The sequence below is a fragment of the Octodon degus genome, unplaced genomic scaffold, assembly GCF_000260255.1.
Source record: "Octodon degus isolate 3935 unplaced genomic scaffold, OctDeg1.0 scaffold00002, whole genome shotgun sequence".
NCBI lineage: Eukaryota > Metazoa > Chordata > Mammalia > Rodentia > Octodontidae > Octodon > Octodon degus.
Window position 1 is genome coordinate 21,195,241 of NW_004524578.1, and position 6,796 is coordinate 21,202,036.

The following is a 6,796-nucleotide window of genomic DNA, read 5'->3' on the forward strand; positions in this document are numbered from 1 at the left end:
TACAAGGCTACGCCCATTCTTGCTAGTTTATGCAAGCTCCTCAAGGACAATACCTTTTAAAGAAGTAAATAGGAAATTTGGAACTTCCAGAGTTCATGTGCCTTAGATGACCCTGATAAGTACATTGATGTCTTTTAGAGGATTTATTCAGACTTATGAATCAGATTGGAGAGATGTCATATTAATCTTAAACCAAGCTTTGACTTCTATGAAAAGCAGGCAGCCTTACAAGCTGCTATTACATTTGGAGAGGAATATTATATTGTTATAAGGATTCAAAAGATGGACAACCAGTGGAATTACCTGTTCCCACAGGAGCCCAATCAGTCAGAGCCCTGCTGCTAATAGCCAGGCAGAAGAATGGAAAAGACATTTTTCTTTCAAGTGTGTATTCTTCAAGGTCTAAGAACTAGAATCAAGCCTTCAGTTATTAAATGTTAGCTGTTTATCAGGAAAAAGATGAATACCCCTCCGATTTCTTTAAATGTTTAATAGAGAGACTGGTAAAGCATACTTTGTGAGATGTTAATTCAATAGAGAGACAGATTACTCTTATAGATAAGTTCAGGAGCTACAAAAGATTGCTTTTGCTCCAGACAACTTATTTGATACTTTGGAAAAACTGTTTAAGTGTCCTATAATTGGAACTGGGAGAAAACCAGGAGAGAAAACAAAGAGATTAAAAAATGCCTGTCATTATTACGGTCTTAAAACAGATCCTATGTCTGATTCTCTTGGCTCCAAGAAGAGCTCAATGATGATGACGTTCATCTGCTACTGCTGTCAGAAGCCAGGCCAGCATAAGAGGGACTGCCTTAAGAGGCCCACAAGCCAGGCCCTGACTGCCAAGGCAGCCACTAAAAGTGAGACTGCACTCTGAGGTGGAGGCCCCCGAGCTCAGACTCAGCTTCCCAGGTGGTCCAGTAGGACTGAAGGGCCCTGGGCCTGCCTCCTCCCTCTGGCCAGACTGTTATCTCTACCTGTCATCTCCATGGAGGAGCCCTGAGTAATCATGACTATAGGAGAGAAAAGAAACCCAGCCTATTGCTGGACATTGGCACAGGTCTCTTTGTCCTTCTCCAACTCTGACTTTCCTTCCAGTCATCATATCTCAATAGAAACAGACTTTAGAAGATAGATTGCTTTAGCTATAACTGAAGTAATGCAATATATTCAGGTTGTTTACCAAATGATGATGCTGAGACTGATGTTTTACAAATGTAATATATTGTTATTCATGTGTAAGACTTAAAGTATTTCACTAGTTAAAACAGGTTCCCAAGGACAAATAACAACCTGTCAGCGTAAAAATGTCCTAAAGACACTGGCTTACTGGGAGGAATGTATGCAATGTGTTAATTATTGAAACAGTTCTACCAATTTGATTTGAAACTGTCTCATTGCTATTTGTTTATCAATAAAATTATGGAGAAAAAAAGAAACTGGATTATGCAGTGTCCGATAGCTTTGGGCCTATAGATAGAGCCAGGCATTGTATTTGTGATGTAAAACTCAGAGCCACAGCCTTGAAAGGAAAAATCCCTTGGCAATGCCCCTTGCTTACCATGGGAGCCATATCCAGAACACTGAGTGGGACATTAGTTTAATATGGCTAAATGCTTTGTATTTCATGATGAGTATGTAAGCCTGGTTGATTTTTAATATAACTCTAGTATTTCGTGCTGATAGTTAATACATATGTTACCTCTCTTAACTAAAGTTAGAGGGACTTATAGAAAACTGTCAGACTCCGTGAATAAAGGGGTCTAAGAGATAGTGAGTTATGATTGCTAGGTTTCAAGAAGGTTTATAAACATACCTGTTGGCTTGAATGTTCATGCTTTGATTATATATGTTCTAATCTCTCAGATAATTTGTTATTTCTAGAAGATACCAAAACCCAGGTAATCATGCAGGTAAAAATCTAAAACCAGGGGAATGGGGAGATGGCTCAATGGAATAAGTGCTTCCCTGGCAAGTGCAAAGGCCTGAGTTCAATCCCCAGTTCCGAAAAAAAAAAAAAAAAAAATCTAAAACCAAAAGGTTATATGTTGTTCAGTGGGCCCCAGATATCTTGACACGAGCTGTAGAAGTAAGAAGTGTTTTCAGGAATTAATTGGTCTCAGTTGATGTGTTTCTAGAAAGGATACAGAATGGAATTATAGATGGAAAATAAGAATGGGGATGTAAGGGTCGAGTCGCCGCGAAGGAAGACCCCAAGAGTCGGTCTCTCATGCAAATCGCAAAGGGAAAGCTTTATTATCTACGTAGACGTAGGGCGGTCTGCACATGCAGGAGCAGAGCGCGCCCTGAGCATGGCAGGCACAGTTTTTAAAGACAAAAACCACAATATGGGGAGGGAGCAAGCAAGGTACAGAAGCAGATCGCATTGGTTAGTTTAGGTTGACTTTTACAATAATTGGTGGGTTTGAGAATATATGACTTTTAAAGGAAACTAAGAAGGGGTAGGTAAAGGGCAACTATGAACTAATTTTATGAATCAACTCTGTGGTTTTGGTGGTATTTCAAGCACAAGTGGGTTCAGTTGAACAGTGTGACCTATAACAATGTCCTAAGCCCAGAAGTAATGTTCTTTGAAGTTTTGCCTGGGTTTTTTTTTTTTTTTTTTTTATGACGCCACCTGGAGTTTCTGGAGCATGGGTTACTCAGATCTTATGGCCGTAAGCCGGCGTGTGGTCTCTCCTAACTGGAGCTTGAACTTTAAAATCATCTATCATCTGGGCCTTACAGGTATACTAGCAGCCTACAGGAAAGCCAGACAGAAGAGACGTTTCAAGCAGCAATGTCCACAGCTGCTAAAGAGGGGGAAAAAAAGTGTTTATGATGGAGTCAGAGGAAGTTTCAGATTAAGGTGGACATATGTCTTCCCTCTCAGTCTGAGGGAACCCATGTTAACTGCCAATATAAGGAGAAATCCTGTTAAACTTTCAATACATTGCTTATACAGATTTGTCAGTAGTTACCCAGCCAGTGGCCCACTTGCAAATGGGAAAATACTGTTTTTCCTATGCCCAGTAATTCATGTTCCCCAATAATAATAGGAAAGGCCAATTTGTCTTTTATTTGGCCAATTTATGTTTAATAGTTTCTTTGCCTTTGTCTTCAGATTCAAAGCTGTAATGAAAATGTGTGGTGTCTATTGAGGGCCTTTAGATAGAACCTCTGAAAAATATATCTGACTGCCGGTCAACAACTACGACTTGTTTCAGCTTGAAGAAACCAGAGCGGTCATCGCCCATAGTTCCCTCACGGCAGTTTGGGTTACTTCTTCAGAGGGGGGAATGTTGTAGGCAGCTGAGTTAGACAGAAATATTATAGGCAGTCAGACAGGGCCAGGCCCTCAAGGAGACAAGATGGAAGACAAGGTGACTTTGCAACTGGGTAGAGGTAGACACTCCCATATGGGCCACACCTCAAGACCAAGACAAAAAGAGGAAGCACAGCTACATACTTCCCTAGGGATGGGCATTAGGTATTGATATCCTAAATAGTATCAATCAACTTGAAAGAGCCCAAAAGAGTCACTAGCCCAACCCCCAACAGGAAAAGACCCTGTTCCGTATTTGTGCATGCTTGCTACATGACTTGCTTTCCCATTTGTTACTGGATTTAATCAATTTTACCTGAGCAATGGTGGTTGTAATCTCATTGGTTGACCATCATTTTGTCCCACTTCATGCCCAACTAAGCAAGTTCCCATGTCTTTTCCACCACCTCAGACCCGCCTCACCACATGGTTTTCCTCTATAAAAGTCCCTGCAAGAGACAACTTCCCAGGGGAAACTACCCGCTCGGGCCCCCGCCCCGTCCTGTCTCTCTCTCGGGAGAGGAGCTTTCTTTCTCTCAACAAACATATACTGCTCATAAAAAAAGAGTTTTCTTCTTCACAGCTGCACAATATTCCAGTATTTCAACCTGTTCTTCACACACTGGCTTAAGTACTTTGGGCCTACAGAAATGAATAAAATACGGTCATCTCTACAGGCAGCTCAGAGTCTAGAAAGTACTTTCTTTTCAGAAGAGGGCAGCAGATAAACAAGAGGCTTCAGCTTCAAAAATGATCATAATTTCAATTATCTCCATGACCAGGCTGTGCAGAAGGGAAAGAGAGATCTACAATGAAGGAGTGGAGGGGTTAAAGTGTAGCTCAGTGGCCAGCCTAGCATGTGCTAGGCCCTGGAGTCAATCCCTCACACCTGAACATTTAAAAAGTAAAATGTAAGGGTCTAAGAATTCTTAAGAGATTGATTAGGCCCTGCTGGCAAAAGAAACAGCAAATTGCTGCTTCTCTTTAGCATTATAAGACTTTGCTGTGAGTGGTGGTGCACACCTGTAATCCCAGCACTCAGGAGGCTGAGACAGGAGAATTACTGTGAGTTTAAGAGAAGCTGGGCTACAAAGTGAGCTCAAGGCTAGCCTGAACTACACAGTGAGATGCTGTCTCAAAAAGACTAAAAAGAAAAAAAGACTTAATTGACCAAATAGTATGTTTCCTTTTCTCTATCCACATTAGAAAAGGATTCACATTGGAGAAATTTTATTTATTTATTTATTCATTCATTTAGTATTTTAGTACTGGATCTACAGGGTCTCACTACGTAGATCAGACTCGTAGCAATCCTCCTGTTTTCAGCCTCCCAAGCACTGGGATTACAGGTGTGTGCCACCATGCCCAGTCTCAGGTGCCCTCTCAGTGCATCCTGGGGGCAGGGCCAGAAGGCAGGCCGGGGATTGAACTCCGGTCGATGTGCCTGCCTAAGCAGGCACTTTAGTCTGCTGAGCTATCTGGCTGGCCCTTGGAGAAATTTAGAAAGTGCATAGAACAGTATAAAAATGATCCACAGTTGTTTGTCAGTATTTTTCTTTCATACAACATCACTTAATGATCTCTCCTCTCATGTCTGCATTTTAGAGATTCAGGAACTGAGCTACGATAGCTGTTTTTTATTTATTTATTTGTTACAGGGTCTCACTACGCAGCTCAATCTGTTTTCAGCCTCCCCAGCTCTGGGATTACAGGTGTGCACCACCTCACTCAGTCGAGGCTCAGGGCACTTGAGGGCAGAGCCAGCATAGCATGTGGTCACTGGGGTTGAACTGGGGTCCCTGCGCACTTGCCTAAGCAGGAGCTTAGTCTGCTGAGCTATCTCGCCGGCCCTGTTAGCTGTTTATTTTAATGAGACAAAGCACCATATAAGACCATACAATAACTGAAACAGGTAAGGCACAGAGCCAGATGTGCATATTTTAAAATTACCCAAGTGAAGCCAAAACCACAAGGTGAAAAGCTCAGGGGTAATGCAGAGGTAGAAAGAGAATAGTGTTGACAAAAAAAGACTTCAAGGATTCCAACAATTACAAGATAGTAAAAATAAAAATAAGCAAATCAAATAGGGGAAGATTTACCTGAATAGAACAGAACCTTGGCACCCTCAACACCTACAGACCTGATGCCAGCCCAACAACTGTTCAAACTGAAGGAACAGAGCATCAGGTAGCAAGGAAGGGAGGGGTGTGATGGCGGTGGGAGCAGTCGTGCCTGCTGCTGTGGCTAAGGGGCCAAGGCTTTGGTAGCCCATGCCATGGGAATAGATACAGAGTCCAGTAGAGAGCCTGTGGGATCCGAAGGAGCCACCAGCAGAGTTCTGAACACCCTGACCTCTGAAAGCCCGGTGTCATGGCAGCCACCTCAGCTTCAGGGCAGCCACTCTTCCTGCCTGAGACGCTGGGGACAGAGCTGTTAGCAGAGTGGGGACTTTTAGGGTAGCTAGACCAGCCAATGCTGTGAGTGGGCCCAGGAGAAGGGAGGCCCATGTCTGGGGCCTGAGAACAGGCCTTAGCCCAGTGACCTCATCACCAGGGCTCTAAGAAGCAGACAGGACACTTCCCTCGCGGACAATGTAATTTTCTCTGTAAATGGACCTAATAATGTGTCTCACACTACCCTTAAGGCTAAATTGGACTCCACTGACTCATACTTCTTTTTTTATCATCAGTCCCGATCCTTGTTTCCTGTACAACTTGGTAAATGATAGTGTTGTTGTTCTTTCTACTGGAGAATCTATTTCAGGGATAGGCCGTGGACAGTCTATGGCTGCATGCACTATTATTACCTGTGGAGTCGTGCCCATGCCTCACAGCATGCATTTCCAAGACAAAGGAAAAGAGGATGCACAGAGTGGACTGGAGCAACGTCTTGCTACATAACGTCCCTGCGCTGAATTTCCTCTACAGTGAAGTCAGCTGTGTGAGAACATGCAAACAAATGGCCTCTTCAGCCATCTTCCACACAGTTTTGCATGGAGCTGGGGCTCCAGAACAACTGTTAACCAACATAATCTGTACATGAGAATATCTCCAGCTTGCATTTGATCAAAGATGCCCCAAGATAAACAAGCCTGATCCCAGCAAAATTTCATTCAGGTTAGCAAATATTTACTAAACACCAACTGTGTCCCAGGGGCCACGGCAGAGTTGCAGAGGCAGAAAGGCATCTTGGATCACCCCAGCAGCACCAGAAAGGAGGGAGGGTGCACCCTGGATCACTGACCAGAAGTAGGTCATTCAAAGGGAGGAAGATCTCTCATTTTAAATTAATAAAATAGCATCTGCATCTGGATTACTAAGAATATCATCAGTGATTGACATCAGTTGGGGATTTTTTTTCCTCTTGTTTTGATCACCAGTGACTCTTGTCCTTCCTCTCTCAGGAATTCTGAACAAGGTGTGGGGTGAGTGGGTTCAGAGACAGAAGTGGTCAGGAGGCACTGGGCTG